Source organism: Dendrobates tinctorius, unplaced genomic scaffold (assembly GCF_039654945.1).
Source record: "Dendrobates tinctorius isolate UK_male_01 unplaced genomic scaffold, ASM3965494v1 ptg000028l, whole genome shotgun sequence".
NCBI classification, from domain to species: Eukaryota; Metazoa; Chordata; class Amphibia; order Anura; family Dendrobatidae; genus Dendrobates; species Dendrobates tinctorius.
This window is the reverse complement of record NW_027361696.1, coordinates 81,647,721-81,666,577: the sequence shown is the minus strand read 5'-3', so window position 1 is coordinate 81,666,577 and position 18,857 is coordinate 81,647,721.

Sequence of the window (18,857 nt, the reverse complement as noted above, 5' to 3'; positions counted from 1 at the left end):
ACCCTGCTCGCTCGCAGCAGCCGCCGCCGTCGCCATCCATGGTCTTCTACGCAACTGCTCCCACTGCCTCCCAGTCCCACATAACGTTGCACGCTGCTCTGGAGGAAGTGGAGCAGAGCAGCGTGTGTATGACGTCATGTGAGGGCAGCGCTGTGGCTGGACTGGACCATGGATGGTGCAGGGGGGATTGCGGCGGTGGCTGGACCATGGCGCGGGGGGGCCTACCCGGGGGGGGCCTACCCGGGGCGCCCGGCAGGCGATGGGTTTTAATTTAATATAAAGTTGGAGAAGCCAAACAAAATGTACGAGAGCCGAGCACGGATCGGGTTGCCAGCATGCTCGGGCCCCTCTAATCACCGGGCCACACTTGTAAGGGCCGTAATGCCTTGATGGCGGCCCTGGAGGTGTACAGGGATTCAATGTCCGCTGTCACTATGACCATAGCACATATGCAGAGCAGATGTTGTGTCCTTGATGAAATATGGTAATGTGGTTACTAGTGGTTTTAGAAAGTAGTCAATGGTTACACAAATCAATTCACAAAGACCATCACTGCCAACCACGATGGGTCTCCCTGGTGAATCTAATGGATTCTTGTGGCTCTTTGGAATCAAGTATAACGTTGGTAACTGAATTTTGAGCTCATAAATTGTGTCAATCATCTTTTAGGGACAATACCATCTTTCAAGGATGTTAAATAATTCCATATGGAATATAGGCAAGGAGTTAGAATATAATCTGTAATAACAATTAGCATCATTGAGAAGTTTATTGACCTGTTTTTAAAACATGAAGTTCGACCAAACCACAAAATTTCCCTTTTTATCTGCTGCCTTAAATTACTACATCATGTCAGCTCTGCATTTCCCTCAAGGAAGCCCTCTCAGGTTTTCTCACAGTCAGCAATAATTGTGTCCTGTCCTATTTATGGTTGTTCCTTCCCGGGGAAAGACCTGGCTAGTCATTGCTTGCGTTGAGAAACATGTGATGGTGTCTCCGCGGCTGTTGATTTACATGCTTTTGCATATTTCCCATAAGGGATGGGGGCATTGCTCTAGATCACTGCGTTGAGAAACATGTGATGGTGTCTCCGCAGTGTTGGATGTTGATCTCCATGAGGTCACTCATCCTTATGTTCATAGCCTTTCACTAGGCATTGCTCCTACTAGCCAGTTTCCTACTCCACACTGATGAGGGGCAATACCCCGAAACAGCTGTCTGTGGATGGATACCATGTTTTGGCATAGGTGGTTTCCTTCATTGGAGACTGCCCTTCCCGTGGTTGTTCCTTCCCGGGGAAAGACCTGGCTAGTCATTGCTTGCGTTGAGAAACATGTGATGGTGTCTCCGCGGCTGTTGATTTACATGCTTTTGCATATTTCCCATAAGGGATGGGGGCATTGCTCTAGATCACTGCGTTGAGAAACATGTGATGGTGTCTCCGCAGTGTTGGATGTTGATCTCCATGAGGTCACTCATCCTTATGTTCATAGCCTTTCACTAGGCATTGCTCCTACTAGCCAGTTTCCTACTCCACACTGATGAGGGGCAATACCCCGAAACAGCTGTCTGTGGATGGATACCATGTTTTGGCATAGGTGGTTTCCTTCATTGGAGACTGCCCTTCCCGTGGTTGTTCCTTCCCGGGGAAAGACCTGGCTAGTCATTGCTTGCGTTGAGAAACATGTGATGGTGTCTCCGCGGCTGTTGATTTACATGCTTTTGCATATTTCCCATAAGGGATGGGGGCATTGCTCTAGATCACTGCGTTGAGAAACATGTGATGGTGTCTCCGCAGTGTTGGATGTTGATCTCCATGAGGTCACTCATCCTTATGTTCATAGCCTTTCACTAGGCATTGCTCCTACTAGCCAGTTTCCTACTCCACACTGATGAGGGGCAATACCCCGAAACAGCTGTCTGTGGATGGATACCATGTTTTGGCATAGGTGGTTTCCTTCATTGGAGACTGCCCTTCCCGTGGTTGTTCCTTCCCGGGGAAAGACCTGGCTAGTCATTGCTTGCGTTGAGAAACATGTGATGGTGTCTCCGCGGCTGTTGATTTACATGCTTTTGCATATTTCCCATAAGGGATGGGGGCATTGCTCTAGATCACTGCGTTGAGAAACATGTGATGGTGTCTCCGCAGTGTTGGATGTTGATCTCCATGAGGTCACTCATCCTTATGTTCATAGCCTTTCACTAGGCATTGCTCCTACTAGCCAGTTTCCTACTCCACACTGATGAGGGGCAATACCCCGAAACAGCTGTCTGTGGATGGATACCATGTTTTGGCATAGGTGGTTTCCTTCATTGGAGACTGCCCTTCCCGTGGTTGTTCCTTCCCGGGGAAAGACCTGGCTAGTCATTGCTTGCGTTGAGAAACATGTGATGGTGTCTCCGCGGCTGTTGATTTACATGCTTTTGCATATTTCCCATAAGGGATGGGGGCATTGCTCTAGATCACTGCGTTGAGAAACATGTGATGGTGTCTCCGCAGTGTTGGATGTTGATCTCCATGAGGTCACTCATCCTTATGTTCATAGCCTTTCACTAGGCATTGCTCCTACTAGCCAGTTTCCTACTCCACACTGATGAGGGGCAATACCCCGAAACAGCTGTCTGTGGATGGATACCATGTTTTGGCATAGGTGGTTTCCTTCATTGGAGACTGCCCTTCCCGTGGTTGTTCCTTCCCGGGGAAAGACCTGGCTAGTCATTGCTTGCGTTGAGAAACATGTGATGGTGTCTCCGCGGCTGTTGATTTACATGCTTTTGCATATTTCCCATAAGGGATGGGGGCATTGCTCTAGATCACTGCGTTGAGAAACATGTGATGGTGTCTCCGCAGTGTTGGATGTTGATCTCCATGAGGTCACTCATCCTTATGTTCATAGCCTTTCACTAGGCATTGCTCCTACTAGCCAGTTTCCTACTCCACACTGATGAGGGGCAATACCCCGAAACAGCTGTCTGTGGATGGATACCATGTTTTGGCATAGGTGGTTTCCTTCATTGGAGACTGCCCTTCCCGTGGTTGTTCCTTCCCGGGGAAAGACCTGGCTAGTCATTGCTTGCGTTGAGAAACATGTGATGGTGTCTCCGCGGCTGTTGATTTACATGCTTTTGCATATTTCCCATAAGGGATGGGGGCATTGCTCTAGATCACTGCGTTGAGAAACATGTGATGGTGTCTCCGCAGTGTTGGATGTTGATCTCCATGAGGTCACTCATCCTTATGTTCATAGCCTTTCACTAGGCATTGCTCCTACTAGCCAGTTTCCTACTCCACACTGATGAGGGGCAATACCCCGAAACAGCTGTCTGTGGATGGATACCATGTTTTGGCATAGGTGGTTTCCTTCATTGGAGACTGCCCTTCCCGTGGTTGTTCCTTCCCGGGGAAAGACCTGGCTAGTCATTGCTTGCGTTGAGAAACATGTGATGGTGTCTCCGCGGCTGTTGATTTACATGCTTTTGCATATTTCCCATAAGGGATGGGGGCATTGCTCTAGATCACTGCGTTGAGAAACATGTGATGGTGTCTCCGCAGTGTTGGATGTTGATCTCCATGAGGTCACTCATCCTTATGTTCATAGCCTTTCACTAGGCATTGCTCCTACTAGCCAGTTTCCTACTCCACACTGATGAGGGGCAATACCCCGAAACAGCTGTCTGTGGATGGATACCATGTTTTGGCATAGGTGGTTTCCTTCATTGGAGACTGCCCTTCCCGTGGTTGTTCCTTCCCGGGGAAAGACCTGGCTAGTCATTGCTTGCGTTGAGAAACATGTGATGGTGTCTCCGCGGCTGTTGATTTACATGCTTTTGCATATTTCCCATAAGGGATGGGGGCATTGCTCTAGATCACTGCGTTGAGAAACATGTGATGGTGTCTCCGCAGTGTTGGATGTTGATCTCCATGAGGTCACTCATCCTTATGTTCTGTCCTATTTATGAGACTAGGACATGTGCCTTATAACTGCTGATTGTGCAATATCCTGACAGATCTGCATGGATGTGACATCATAAGTCGTCTGCACCAGAAATAGTTCCTTTAAACCCCATTCTCCTGATGATGCCTGAGAGCAGGCGAAACACATTAAAAACTCTGGTGAACATTTGTAACTTTCTATCTACCTCCACTCAGACTATGTGCTTGAGTACTTATTTAAAGCACTTTATTGGACAACAGTTGTTATATATATGCACTGCACTTTATTTTATATATATATTTATATATATTTTTTTCTACTTATTGATTTAAATGGAGTGGAGATATATTTTTGAACAAATTATACCACAAATTATACCACAACTAACTTCAATTTATTAATGTGTGCTGACCTGCCCCCTGTTGCTTTTTTAACTATGTATTGTTTTGTATTGTGGTTTTTAACCCCTTCTTGTCATGTGACGTACTATCCCGTCTATGTGCCCTGGGACTTAATTCCCAGGGACGGGATAGTACGTCACAGCGATCAGCGGCTCCCACGTGGTGAGCGCCGTTGGTCGTGGCCGGGTGTCAGCTGATTATCACAGCTGACACCCAGCACAATGTGTCAGGGGCAGTCACGGACCGCCCCCGACACGTTAACCCCTCGCACACCACGATCAAACACGATCGCGGTGTACCGGGGGTTAAAGGGAAGCATCGGCAGGGAGGGGGCTCCCTCTGTGCTTCCCTGATCCCCCCACAGCAGCGCAATGCGCAGCGCAATGCGCAGCGCTGCTGTGGGGGGCCCCATCCCTGCAGGTCCCCGAATCCAAGATGGCGACGGGGACCTTCGGGGCCTGCAGGGAGCTGGCTTCCTCAGTGCCTGCAAAGCGCAGGCATGAGGAAAGCCTGTGCAGTGCCTGTGACAGATCGCTGATCTGTCACAGTGATCTGTGATGTGACAGATCAGCGATCTGTCACATGACGGCTATGTCCCCCCTGGGACAATGTAATAAAGTTAAAAAAAAAAATGTGTAAAAATAATCGCTAAATAAATTAAAAAAAAAAATATTCCCTAAAAAATTCATTTTTTGGAAATAAAAAAAAACAATTAAAGTACACATATTTGGTATCGTCGCGTCCGTAACGACCCGCCCTATAAAACTTTCCCACTAGTTAACCCCTTTAGTGAACCCCTTAAAAAATAAAAATAAAAAACTAAGCAAAAAATAATGATTTATTATCATTCCGCCAAACAAAAAGTGCAATAACGCGAGATCAAAAAGATGCATATAAACATCCATGGTACCGCTGAAAATGTCATCTTGTCCCGCAAAAAACGAGCTGCCATACAGCATCATCAGCAAAAAAATAAAAAAGTTATAGCTCGCAGAATAAAGCGATGCAAAAATAATTATTTTTTATATAAAATTGTTTTCATTGCATAAAAGCGCCAAAACATAAAAAAAGACCTAAATGAGGTATCGCTGTAACTGTACTGACCCGAAGAAGAAAACCGCTTTATCAATTTTACCGCAGGCGGAACGGTGTAAACGCACCCCCCAAAAGAAATTCATGAAACACTGGTTTTTGTTCATTCTGCATCCCAAAAATCGGAATAAAAAGCGATCAAAAGACGTCACGTGCCCGAAAATGATACCAGTAAAAACGTCAACTCTTCCAACAAAAAATAAGACCTCACATGACTCGGTGGGTCAATATTTGGAAAAATTATAGCTCTCAATATGTGATGATGCAAAAACTATTTTTACAATAAAAAGCGTCTTTTAGCGTATGACAGCTGCCAAAAATAAAAACCCGCTATAAATAGTAAATCAAACCCCCCGTTATCACCCCCTTAGTTAGGGAAAAATAATAAAATTAAAAGAAAATGTATTTATTTCCATTTTCCCATTAGGGTTAGGGCTAGGGTTAGGGTTAGGGCTAGGGTTAGGGCTAGGGTAAGGGCTGAGATTAGGGTTATGGGTTAGGGTTGGAGTTAGAATTGGGGGTTTCCACTGTTTGGGCACATCAGGTGCTCTCCAAACGCAACATGGCATCTGATCTCAATTCCAGCCAATTCTGCGTTGAAAAAGTCAAACGGCGCTCCTTGCCTTCCAAGCTCTGCCATGCGCCCAAACAGTGTTTTACCCCCACATATGGGGTATCAGCCTACTCAGGACAAATTGCAAAACAACTTTTGGGGTCCAATTTCTCCTGTTACCCTTAGGAAAATAAAAAATTGGGGGCAAAAATATCATTTTTGTGGAAAAAAATGATTTTTTTATTTTCACGCCCGGGCGTTATAAACTTCTGTGAAGCACTTGGGGGTTCAAAGTGCTCACCACACATCTAGATAAGTTCCGTGGGGGGTCTCGTTTCCAAAATGGGGTCACTTGTGGGGAGTTTCAATAGTTTAGGTACATCAGGGGCTCTCCAAACGCACATGACACCCGCAGACCATTCCATCAAAGTCTGCATTCCAAAACGTCACTACTTCCCTTCCGAGCCCCGACATGTGCCCATACAGTAGTTTTCTCCCACATATGGGGTATCAGCGTACTCAGAACAAATTGGACAACAACTTTTGGGGTCCAATTTCTTCTGGTACCCTTGGGAAAATAAAAAAATTGGTGACTAAAAGATCATGTTTGTGGAAAAAATATGATTTTTTTATTTTGACGCCCGGGCGTTATAAACTTCTGTAAAGCCCTTGGGGGTTCAAAGTGCTCACCATACATCAAGATAAGTTCCTTAGGGGGTCTAGTTTCCAAAATGGTGTCATTTGTGGGGGGTTTCCACTGTTTTGGAACATCAGGGGTTTTCCAATCGCGACATGGTGTCCGATCTCAATTCCAGCCAAAAAAGTCAAATGGCGCACCTTCCCTTCTGAGCTCTGCCATGCGCCCAAATAGTCGTTTACACCCACATATGGGGTATCAGCGTACTCAGGATAAATTGCACAATAACTTTTAGGGTCCTGTTACCCTTGGAAAAATAAAAATTGGGGGTGAAAAGATCATTTTTGTGGAAAAAATATGATTTTTTAATTGTACCGCTGTAAGTTATAAACTTCTGTGAAGTCCTTTTGGGTTCAAAGTTCTCAACACACATCTAGATAAGTTCCTTGGGGGGGTCTAGTTTCCAAAATGGGGTCACTTGTAGGGGATTTCCACTGTTTAGGTACATCAGGGACTCTCCAAACGTGACATGGCGTCCGATCTGAATTCCAGCCAATTTTGCATTGAAAAAGTCAAACGGCGCTCCTTCCATTCTGAGCTCTGCCATGCGCCGAAACAGTCGTTCCCCCCCACATATCAGGTATCCAGCGTACTCAGGACAAACTGCACAATAACTTTTGCAGTCCAATTTCTCCTGTTACCCTTGGTAAAATAAAAAAAATTGAATCTGAAGTTTTTTTTGTGAAAAAAAGTTAAATGTTCATTTTTTTTTAAATATTCAAAAAATTCCTGTGACGCACCTGAAGGGTTAATAAATCTCTTGAATATGGTTTTGAGCACCTCAAGGGGTGCAGTTTTTAGAATAGTGTCACTTTTGGGTATTTTCTATCATATAGACCCCTCAAAGTGGCTTCAAATGTGATGTGGTCCGTAAAAATAAAATGGTGTTGCAAAAATGAGAAATCGCTGGTCAACTTTTAACCCTTATAACTTCCTAACAAAAAAAAATTTTGGTTCCAAAATTGTGCTGATGTAAAGTAAACATGTGGGAAATATAATTATTAAGCTTTTTGTGTGCCGTATCTCTGTGATTTAAGGGCAAAAAAATTCAAATTTGGAAAATTGCGAAATTTTCGCCAAATTTCTGTTTTTTTCACAAATAAACGTAAGTTATTTGAATGAAATTTTACCACTAACATGAAGTACAATATGTCACAAGAAAACAATGTCAGAATCACCAGGATCCATGGAAGCGTTTCAGAGTTATTACCTCATAAAGGGACAGTGGTCAGAATTGTAAAAATTGGCCCGGTCATGAAGGTGCAAACCACCCTTGGGGGTTAAGGGCTTAATGTGTCATTTTTGGCATCCTCAATAAAATATATTGATTAATAATACTATAATAGTGTTGGTATATATGGATACGTGGTCCTTTTTGATTTTATAGTATTGGTTTGTACAAATCCTTTTGTGATATTTAAATAGGTTGTTTGTACTCCTATTCTTTTTGGATAAAGTGTATCTTGTTTTTTTAGGAGGAACCTCTATAGTGATGGACTATAATAGTTGGGATGCCAGCTGGCTCACACAAATTTCTACAATATTTGGGGATTGTACAGATAAGAATAATAATATTGGTTCTGGTAGTTTTGAAATGGACAAGCAGCAGCTGAGGGATTAATTATTAAAACGTACAAAGACTTGGTGGAACAGCAACACGTTAGAACAATATATACAAAAAGGTTTGTTTCCACGAGGCTTGAGAGTGCAGGTATTCCCCTCTTCCCCAGTAGAGGATAAAATGGTCATACAAAAGTGGGAAGAGGCATGTCATAAATGTTCCCAAACATTTTTGAAATGATTGATTTCCCTTGCTCATAAAAAACTCGAAACATTAGAGGGTCAAATACGCTCTATTTAGGATAAATTAAAAGAGAAATTATCCCTTAATGAATTAACTTCTTTTGAGGTGGACCTCAACAAGAGTTTTTCTAAATGGGAACAGGAGCTTAAGGAATCTAAGACTAGTAAGTTTCAAAGAGATCAAATGGACTACCAAAATAATAGAGCATATAGATGGAAGATTAAACAAAATTGCTCCCGCTCTGAATCAATCAAATCAGCTTTGAGTAGTTCATCCTTATAGTCTATGGACATCAGTGACAGAGAATACTCGACTAATTTCAGGCTCTATAATACCCGCCAGATGACATATGGACGGGAAAACAATAAACGTCAAGATTGATGAATTAAAGGTAATTAATCTTTCAGATGTTGAGCTAACACCAGCACAACATTCGATACTATCTTTAGGGATAACTTTTTGGCCTACGGCGAATCTTGATACATTTGTTGTGATCAAAGATATTTTTCTTTTTGCTTGCAAATTAATTTTGAAGAAATTTCATAACAAACAGTCATTAAGTACACCTTTTTCAACAGAGGCAGAATTGGAAGCGCTCCGGGTATTAGAGGAATTATTATTGGAGCAACAGGATTCATCATCAAGTAAGTTTCCTGAATTTATTAAAAAGAGGTCCAAAAACTTTCCTTCTATTTCTCTAAATTCATCAGTGGAAATCTTTGTTCGGATGGTATGTATGAATTATATCAACTACAGATCAAGAGACCCTTTGACAATTTGACAAGAATACAACGTCAGGCATTGAGGGAGCTCAAGGATATGAAACAAATTATATTTAAACCAGCTGATAAAGGTGGGAATGTGGTGGTCTGGCCCATCTCACAATATGAGAAAGAGGCATTTAGACAACTAAATGATGACAAATGTTATCATAAGCTCTCTTCAGATCCCACACCCACTTTTCAACAACAGCTTTTCCATATCCTTGATGTTGCGTTGGAAAAGGGGTATATCAACAAGAATATATGGGAGGGACTACATATTTTACATCCAATAATACCGACCATATATTTTCTGCCCAAAGTGCATAAGAGCATAATAAACCCAACCGGGAGACCTATTGTCTCAGGGTGTGGGGGTCTAATCGAACCGGTATGTCGTTTTCTTGATTATTATTTGAAGCCATGTGTGAGCGAACTACCATCCTATATCAAAGACTCAGGAGATGTGTTACAAAGATTGCAGTGAGTGACAATTGAATCAGATATGTTACTAATTACTGGAGATGTAGAATCCCTTTATACCTGTATAGATCATACTAAAGGTATTTCAGCAGAGGAATAAAGGTATGGATGGGGAACTGTTACAGCTCCTTATTGATTTATTAGAATACACATTGACCCATAACTATTTTACATTTAAAGATCGTTTTTATGCACAACAACAAGGCGTGGCGATGGGGGCATCTTTTGCTCCTTCATACACCAATTTTTTTATGAGTCTTTGTGTACGAGAGCATATGTTGTCCTACTTATCTAATGTACAGGGTCCATCAGTTGGATGCGTTTCATTGATGATGCCCTTTTCATTTGGCAGGGAAGCATCCTGGAATTGAACAATTTTTTAACACATTTGAATTCTAATGACTGGAATATAAAGCTAACTTTCAATATTACTAAGGAAAGAGTGGACTTTTGGATCTTCATCTCACAATTGATCAGTTCGGCAATTTTCATAGCACGGTTTTTCGAAAAGAAACGAGTACAAACTCATTATTACATGCTAGGTCTGCACATCCTAGACATACTATTAAAGAAATTCCGTAAGGACAATTTATCAGAGCAAGAAGAATATGTGAGGAATTTGAGATACAAGCAAAGGAGTTGACGAACAGATTTTTATGCCGTGGATACAAACAATCGGATATTAATCTAGGATATCAGCAAGCAAAAGACATGGATCGCAGTAATCTTCTCATTAATAAGACATCAAAGAAAGAAGAAATTAGTCTACGGGTTATTACCAACTATCACAGTAGATGGAAGGACATGAATGACGTATTAAATCGTTTTTGGCCTATACTAAAACAAGATCCTGAGCTTTCAAAATTCATTGAAGATCAACCACGAGTTGTTGCTAGGAGAAACAAAACAATAGGTGAGATGATAGTACACTGTCATTATGTCTCCCCCCGTTCCAACTATATTTTTAATTCTAGAGGTCCTGTTTGGGGTTCATGATCATGCGGTGATAAGTATCTACCGTATATACTTGTTTATAAGCTGACCTGTGTATAAGCCGACCCCCTTAATTTTGCCACAAAAAACTGGGAAAACTTATTGATTTGTGTATAAGTCGAGGGTGGAATCTATAGACTATGCCCGCATATGCTGCTCCATAGTTTATGCCCCCATATGCTGCCCCATAGACTATGCCCCCATATGCTGCCCCATAGAATATGCCCCCATATGCTGCTCCATAATTATGCCCCCATATGCTTCTCCATAGATTATGCCCCCCATATGCTGCTTCATAGATTATGCCCCCCATATGCTGCTCCATAGACTATGCCCCCATATGCTGTTCCATAGATTATGCCCCCATATGCTTCTCCATAGTTTATGACCCCATATGCTTCCCCATAGACTATGCCCCCATATGCTGCTCCATAGATTATGCCCCCATATGCTGCTCTATAGATTATGCCCCCATATGCTGCCCCATAGACTATGCCACCATATGCTGCTCTATGGAATATGTCACTTCATGCTGCAAAATACCATACTCACCTCTACTGGGTCCATCGCCGCTGTCTGTCGCTTCTTGTGTCAGTGGCTGTTCAGCCAGCAGAGGGGCTGCATATGCGCATATTCATGAGTGTAGTGAGCGGTACCACATGACTGCTGAAGACAAGAAGGGAGACAGTGGAGAAGCGGGGCTGCAGAGACCGCATCAGGACAGGTAAGTATGATCTCTGACACCCCCGCTCCCCCTCCCCTCGATGACCCCCAGGTATATGACCCTTGTATAAGCCGAGAGGGGGACTTTCAGCCCAAAAAAATGGGCTGAAAATCTTGGCTTATACACGAGTATATACGGTAATTAAAACTGATACTTTCATTAATTCTTCAAATTCACGATTTTTAAAATTGATCATTCGATTAGGCCTGTTTCACACTTCAATTTTTTTGTGTCAGTTAAAATCCGCCAAAATGGCGGAAAGCGGATCCGTTGCTAACTGATGTGAACGGATGCCACCGGACCGTTTTTTTGACTAATCCGAGGCACATCAGGGGCTCTGCAAATGTAATGACAGCCGCAGACTATTCCATCAAAGTCTGCATTTCAAAACGTCACTACTTCCATTCCGAGCCCTGACGTGTGCCCAAACAATGGTTCCCCCACACATATAGGGTATCAGCGTACTCAGGACAAACTGGACAACAACTTTTGGAGTCCAATTTATCCTGTTACCCTTGTGAAAAAAAAAATTGCGGGCTAAAAATCATTTTTTTTTTGAGGGAAAAAAATGATTTTTTATTTTCACGGTTCTGCGTTATAAACTTCTGTGAAGCACTTGGGGGTTCAAGGTGCTCACCACACATCTAGATAAGTTCCTTGGGGGGTCTAGTTTCCAAAATGGGGTCACTTGTGGCGGGTTTCTACTGTTTAGGCACACAGGGGCTCAGCAAATGTAACATGATGCCCGCAGACCATTCCATCAAAGTCAGCATTTCAAAATGTCACTACTTCCCTGCTGAGACCCAACGTGTGCCCAAACAGTGGTCCCCCCCACATATGGGGTACCAGCGTACTCAGGACAAACTGGACAACAACTTTTGGGGTCCAATTTATCCTGGTACCCTTGTGAAAATAAAAAATTGCCGACTAAAAAATTTTTTTTAGGAAAAAAAAAGATTTTTTATTTTCACTGCTCTGCATTATAAACTTCTGTGAATCACCTGGGGGTTCAAAGTGCTCACTATGCATCTAGATAAGTTCCTTAGGGGGTCTAGTTTCCAAAATGGGGTCATTTGTGGGGGAGCTCCAAAGTTTAGGCACACAAGGGATCTCCAAAAACGACATGGTGTCCGCTAACGATTGGAGCGAATTTTCATTTCAAAAAGTCAAATGGCGCTCATTCCCTTCTGCGCCCTGCCGTGCACCCAAACAGTGCCCCCCCCACATATGGGGTACCAGCATACTCAGGACAATCTGTACAACAACTTTTGTGGTCCAATTTCTCCTGTTACCCTTGTGAAAATAAAAAATAGCGTGCTAAAAATCATTTTTGAGGAAAAAAAATGATTTTTTATTTTCACTGCTCTATGTTATAAACTTTTGTGAGGCACTTGGGGGTTAAAAGTGCTCACTACACATCTAGATAAGTTCCTTAAGGGGTCTAGTTTCCAAAATGGTGTCACTTGTGGGGAAGCTCCAATGTTTAGGTACACAGGGGCTCTCCAAACGCGACATGGTGTCCGATAACGATTGGAGCTAATTTTCCATTCAAAAAGTCAAATGGCGCTCCTTCCCTTCCGGGCCCTGCCGTGCACCCAAACAGTGGTTTATGACCACATATGAGGTATTGGTGTGCTCAGGAGAAATTGCCCAACAAATTTTAGGATCCATTTTATCCTGTTGCCCATGTGAAAATGAAAAAACTGAGGCTAAAAGATAATTTTTGTGAAAAAAAGTACTTTTTTTTTTTACAGATCAATTTGAGAAGCACCTGGGGGTTCAAAGTGATCACTATGCATCTAGATAAGTTCCTTGGGGGGTCTAGTTTCCAAAATGGGGTCACTTGTGGGGGTGCTCCAGTGTTTAGGCACACAGCGACTCTCCAAACGCGACATGGCAAGCGCTAAATATTCCAGCATATTTTCCATTCAAAAAGTCAAATGGCGCTCCTTCCCTTCTGAGCCCTACCGTGCGCCCAAACAGTGGTTTATGACCACATATGAGGTATCGGTGTACTCAGGGGAAATTGCCCAACAAATTTTAGGATCCATTTTATCCTGTTGCCCATGTGAAAATGAAAAAATTGATGCTGAAAGGAAATTTGTGCTGGAAAAATTAAAATGTCCATTTTTTCCTTCCACATTGCTTTAGCTGCTGTGAAACACCTGAAGGGTTAATAATCTTCTTGAATGTGGTTTTGAGTAGCTTGAGGGGTTCAGTTTTTAGAATGGTGTCACTTTTGGGTATTTTCTGCCATATAGACCCCTCAAAGTGACTTCAAATGTGAGGTGGTCCCTAAAAAAAATGGTTTTGTAAATTTTGTTGTAAAAATGAGAAATCACTGGTCAAATTTTAACCCTTACAACTTCCTAACAAAAAAATATTTTGCTTCCAAAATTGTGCTGATGTAAAGTAGACATGTGGGAAATGTTATTTAGTAACTACTTTGTGTCACATAACTCTCTAATTTAACAGAATAAAAATTCAAAATTTGAAAATTGCGAAATTTTCAAAATTTTCGCCAAATTTCTGATTTTTTCACAAATAAAAGCAAAAATTATCGACCTAAATTTACCACTAACATGAAGCCCAATATGTCATGAAAAAACAATCTCAGAATCGCTAGGATGCGTTGAAGCGTTCCAGAGTTATTACCTCATAAAGGGACACTGGTCAGAATTGCAAAAAATGGCCAGGTCATTAAGGTCAAAATAGGCTGGGTCATGAAGGGGTTAATTTTCAAGTAAGAGGCATTGATGTTGTTCATTTGGGAATCCGTGGTGGTCACCTAATAAACAAACTATCTCAACAAGAATGTCGATGGATTACTGTTCTTAGAAACATGTTGGGGGATCTATATGGTTATCGATTTAGAGAGACAGGACCTGAATTACAATAATGGTGACATACCACCTGTATAACTGATCGCTGACTGCAAATGGTACAGTATATTCACTGCCTGTGAATGTGACACAAATGCACAAAGAAGCATTAATAACGGGGTCATTTTCATTTATGGGGGGATAAATTGTTTAGTTTGTGTTATATGTAAATAAAGCGACATTATAAAGAGGAAGAAGATTTCGGTGACCCCAGAGATGAGATCTAATAAGGTATAAAGTGCAGCAGTGACCCGTCCTTCCCTAGGGTTGTGGTGGGATTACTGTATGTCACATGTGATCGGTTATTGGTAACGGTACAACCTGTATAATATATAACACTGATAGCTTTATTATACACTGCCCTAATATCACCATATTCCTGTCTTCATACATAGTGTATATTCTATATCAGGGCACATATAACAACCTTCAGCCTTAGTACACATGTAATAATACTAGCCACTGTGGCTACATAACATCACCATCTACAGCCGGCCACACGCTCATTACGTGGTATAAATGGCAGAACAGCACCAACCCAAGTGCCTCATACCAGTGCCAGTCAGGACCTCTGTATAAGTGACTGTGCCATCACGTGTCCCCCGCACACAGTGACCACTCACACAGTACAATACCACTATAAGACTCCATTCACACTGTACATATAACTGCCGAAGACACCTGTCCGGTCTGGTGTATGGCTGATTTGGTAAAGTATATTATCCCCTCTCCCATTCTCTATTGGGCACCATGACTGGCACTGATATGGCGACAATCTTACTGATAATGGTAAGAGGTAATAATTGGTAGAAAGTGTTGGTTATACAGAGAATATAAAAGCTCGGGAAGAGTTTACAGCTCAGTGCATTCTGTACATGGGACACAGTAGTGCCGGCTGGGTGGCACTGGGGGTGAAAGGTGAGCACCACTTTTATAGAATAGACACTTGGGAGAATTGATAAAAAGAAATGTGACATGGAGAAAATATGTGATAAAAACAGAAAAACAAATAAAAATACTACCTTTACAATACAAAAAAGTGTAAGTTATAAAATGGAACGATGATGAAACACAAAGAGGGATTAATAATGTAATAAAAACCACTAGAAGCCGCCATGAAGTTCTGCGCCGTTCCTCTGGACTCTAAACTGTCACCCATGAAGCCCAGATCACAGTGTATAGGGCAGAGCAGGGCCAGGAGCCACTGCCTGGCAGGTGCCACCTGAGGGTTCCGTCAGCTCTGGTCACCTGCACACGACCAACTGCCGTTTACTTTCAACTGTCGGCTGAAGTGATTGGACTGAGGTCTACAGACGGGAAGATATTACTGAGCATGTCGACTACTGGACGCAGAGAAGGGAGCGAAGCGAAGAGAGAAGAGGACAGCGTGACCGGATTCAAGAAGATTGTGAAGAAGAGGAGACGAGTCAACGACGGATTGGAGGAGCCAACACCTGGATGTAATGGAGACCCTGGATCATCCAGCCCCTATGCCAGGCTTAACATCAGCCGCTTCAACATCCACCAGGTCTTGGGAAAGGGCGCCTTTGGCAAAGTAAGGCCTACATAATTTTTAATTTGAAAGCTGTTTTTATTATATTCCCATGTGTTATTTTCTGTTATCAGCCATGTCACGGTTTGTTATTGCTCATTGTAGTGTTCTTCTGTGAGATGACGTATAAGATATCACCATAGTTAGGTCTAGTGCTGCTATAATATGGTGTTCTTCTATACTGGAGGGTTCATCTCAGGGGTCACAGCTGTAGGGGGCAGGGGACATTGTTGTTTTCCGTGTCATTGTCAATATCTGCTCCTATTAGGCTGCCATATTGTATATACATTGGTCTCTGTGTTTTTACTAAATCTAGATAATCAATGATATTTGGATCACATTAATGCCAACGCAAAACCTCCACCAATGCTTTCTCTATTTATTCCCATATAGTAACAGAGAAAACTGCTTAAAAAGTTGTCACTTTAATTTTTATTTCATTATTCTATAGCAAACATGAAAATCAGCAATTTTGTAATAAATCTTATCAGATAAATCTACTTTTTCCATCAGGACTGATTTTTCATTTTCTATATTTTCAATTTATGGGTAAACTCTGTAATTAGTGAAGACAAATTGTTACTTTACTGGGTGGAGATGACAGTTGGTGCTGATAATATTCTAAGTAGTGGGGAGGGTTAAATTCAAAACTTCTCCCTCCATCTCCCTCTTCCCTTCTGCATAGACTATTATCAGCACCAACTTGGCTGGATGCTGACGTAAAACGTCTCATCAACAGGCTGCTGCGCAAAGACCCTCAGACACGCCTGGGTGTGAGCGGGAACATCCGAGAACATCCATTCTTTACCACCATTGGCTGGGAGGATCTGGAGGAAAGGAGAGCAGAGCCTCCATTTACACCATTCAGGCCAGTTCTGGAGAACCACCATCTTCAGTGGTCGGAGCATACAGTCATTCACCCCATGGCCGGATTTATGTACGTGTCACCTAGCTGGGCCCGGTAAGGATCTCCTCATCTGGGGATAACACCCATCAGGTGCTGTTCTCACATTGTGGTAATCATCATCATCCATCTTGCCATTTTTCACTATTTCTGACTATTTCTGATGTTTTTGTTTTTCTTAGGTGGATGAAAAGTTCTGGACTGTGAAAGAATCCACGACCATCTGGTGAGTGACCGCTGTACACAGAGGACACAGTGCATTCTTTCTGTTGTTATATAGCGGAATGGTTCATTATAAAGACCATTCCCCTAATGTAACAGAAGATCCGGTAGATAGAAGATTTTATGTCTTCCTCTTATGTCTTGCAGGATCAGTCCGTGCCAACTGCCCAGAACTTCATGCCTCCTGACCCGTACCTCATGTCTCTGCTGCTGTATGACACCTCGGCTGCCCTTCAACATCATCTCTCTCTATACCATCTTCATGCCGGACCACTGCCATTGCTGCCCCAGACACTTGACCTTACCTCCTCCAATCCTGGGCTGGCATCTAACATCCCTGCAGCCCAAAGATCTCCTACCCCAGGAGTGACCTGTGCTAATTTTCCATCTGGTGAGTTCAGGAACATTCCTGAGGCCGCGGAGCTACAGAATGTAAGGAGCGGCCATTATCCCTGAACTCACCTTAGCACAGGCCTGGTAAGTATCACACACATCACACATCACACACTACATGATTAGTGCAGGTCCCCACACTACATCATCAGTACAGGCACACACATAGCACACAGTACATTTCAGCACATATAGTACATAGATCGGGTTTTGATCCTGGGATTTAATCTGATCGCCATATTTGTGGTCGGGAAGGAATTTTTCCCTTAATGTGAGGAAAATTGGCCCATTCCTCATAGGGGGTTTTTGCCTTCCTCTGGCCTTAAATAGGTTTAGTATCATAGATTAATAAGTACATTCATACACTGGTAGCATATGAAAAAAGTTATAATAAAATGTTCTTTATTTAAAAGAAAAATTAGTTCCTATAAGTATAAACAATAATTAGTCCAAGTAAAGAAAAATATACATTACACAGCAGAGGTACATTACACAGCTCAGGTACATTACACAGCTCAGGTACAATACACAGCTCAGGTACATTACACAGCTCAGGTACATTACACAGGTTGAGTATCAGTCTTTCATCTTGGGATTTATTCTGATTCCCATATTTGGGGTCAGGAAGGAATTTTTCCCCGACTTGAGGACAATTGGCTTATTCCTCATAGGGGTTTTTCGCCTTCCTCTGGATCAACACGGCCATAAATACATTTAGTGTGATAGGTTAATAAGTAGGCGCACACTTTCAGAGCATTAAAGGGTACAAAATAAAATATTAATAGTTGAAAAAAATGTTAGCTAAGCCAATTATAGACATAAATTAGTCTAAACATGCTACTAGATTAGAGGAAAAAAATAATACAACAATATTTTTACTTTAATCTCATCTGTTCAGTATCAGCCTTTGATCCTGGGATTCATTCTGACCGCCATACTTTATTGGGGTCAGGAAGGAATTTTTCCCCTTGATATGAGGATAATTGGCCGATTCCTCACAGGGGGTTTTCCCCTTCCTCTGGACCAACGGCCCATGAATAGGTTTAGTCTGACCGATGAATAATTTACACATATACATGATATATAATATATAATAACCCCATCTATAAATAAAATCTTTTTACCCCCTATATCGTGGTGTTGTCTTTACTCCATTGCTCGTCTATTGTTAGGAATCTGAGTTCTGCCATACCCATGCAGAAACCCAGGTCCTCACATTTATCTCCAGAGGCTAAGTCCTTTGTGCCAGCGTCTGAGCATGCTCACAGGACGAGCTCCTATTGGAGTTCGGGAGTCAGGTGCTCAGGTCCTGCTCTGAATCCTATTGGCTCCTATTGGAGTTCTGGAGATTTCCAGCAGGTCCCATATGCTATAAAAAGCGCGCATGGCTGTTCCGCCATGCGCTAGTATAGTCTTACTTGCTGCTGTATGTTTGTTGATGGATGCATGGACTGGTGAATG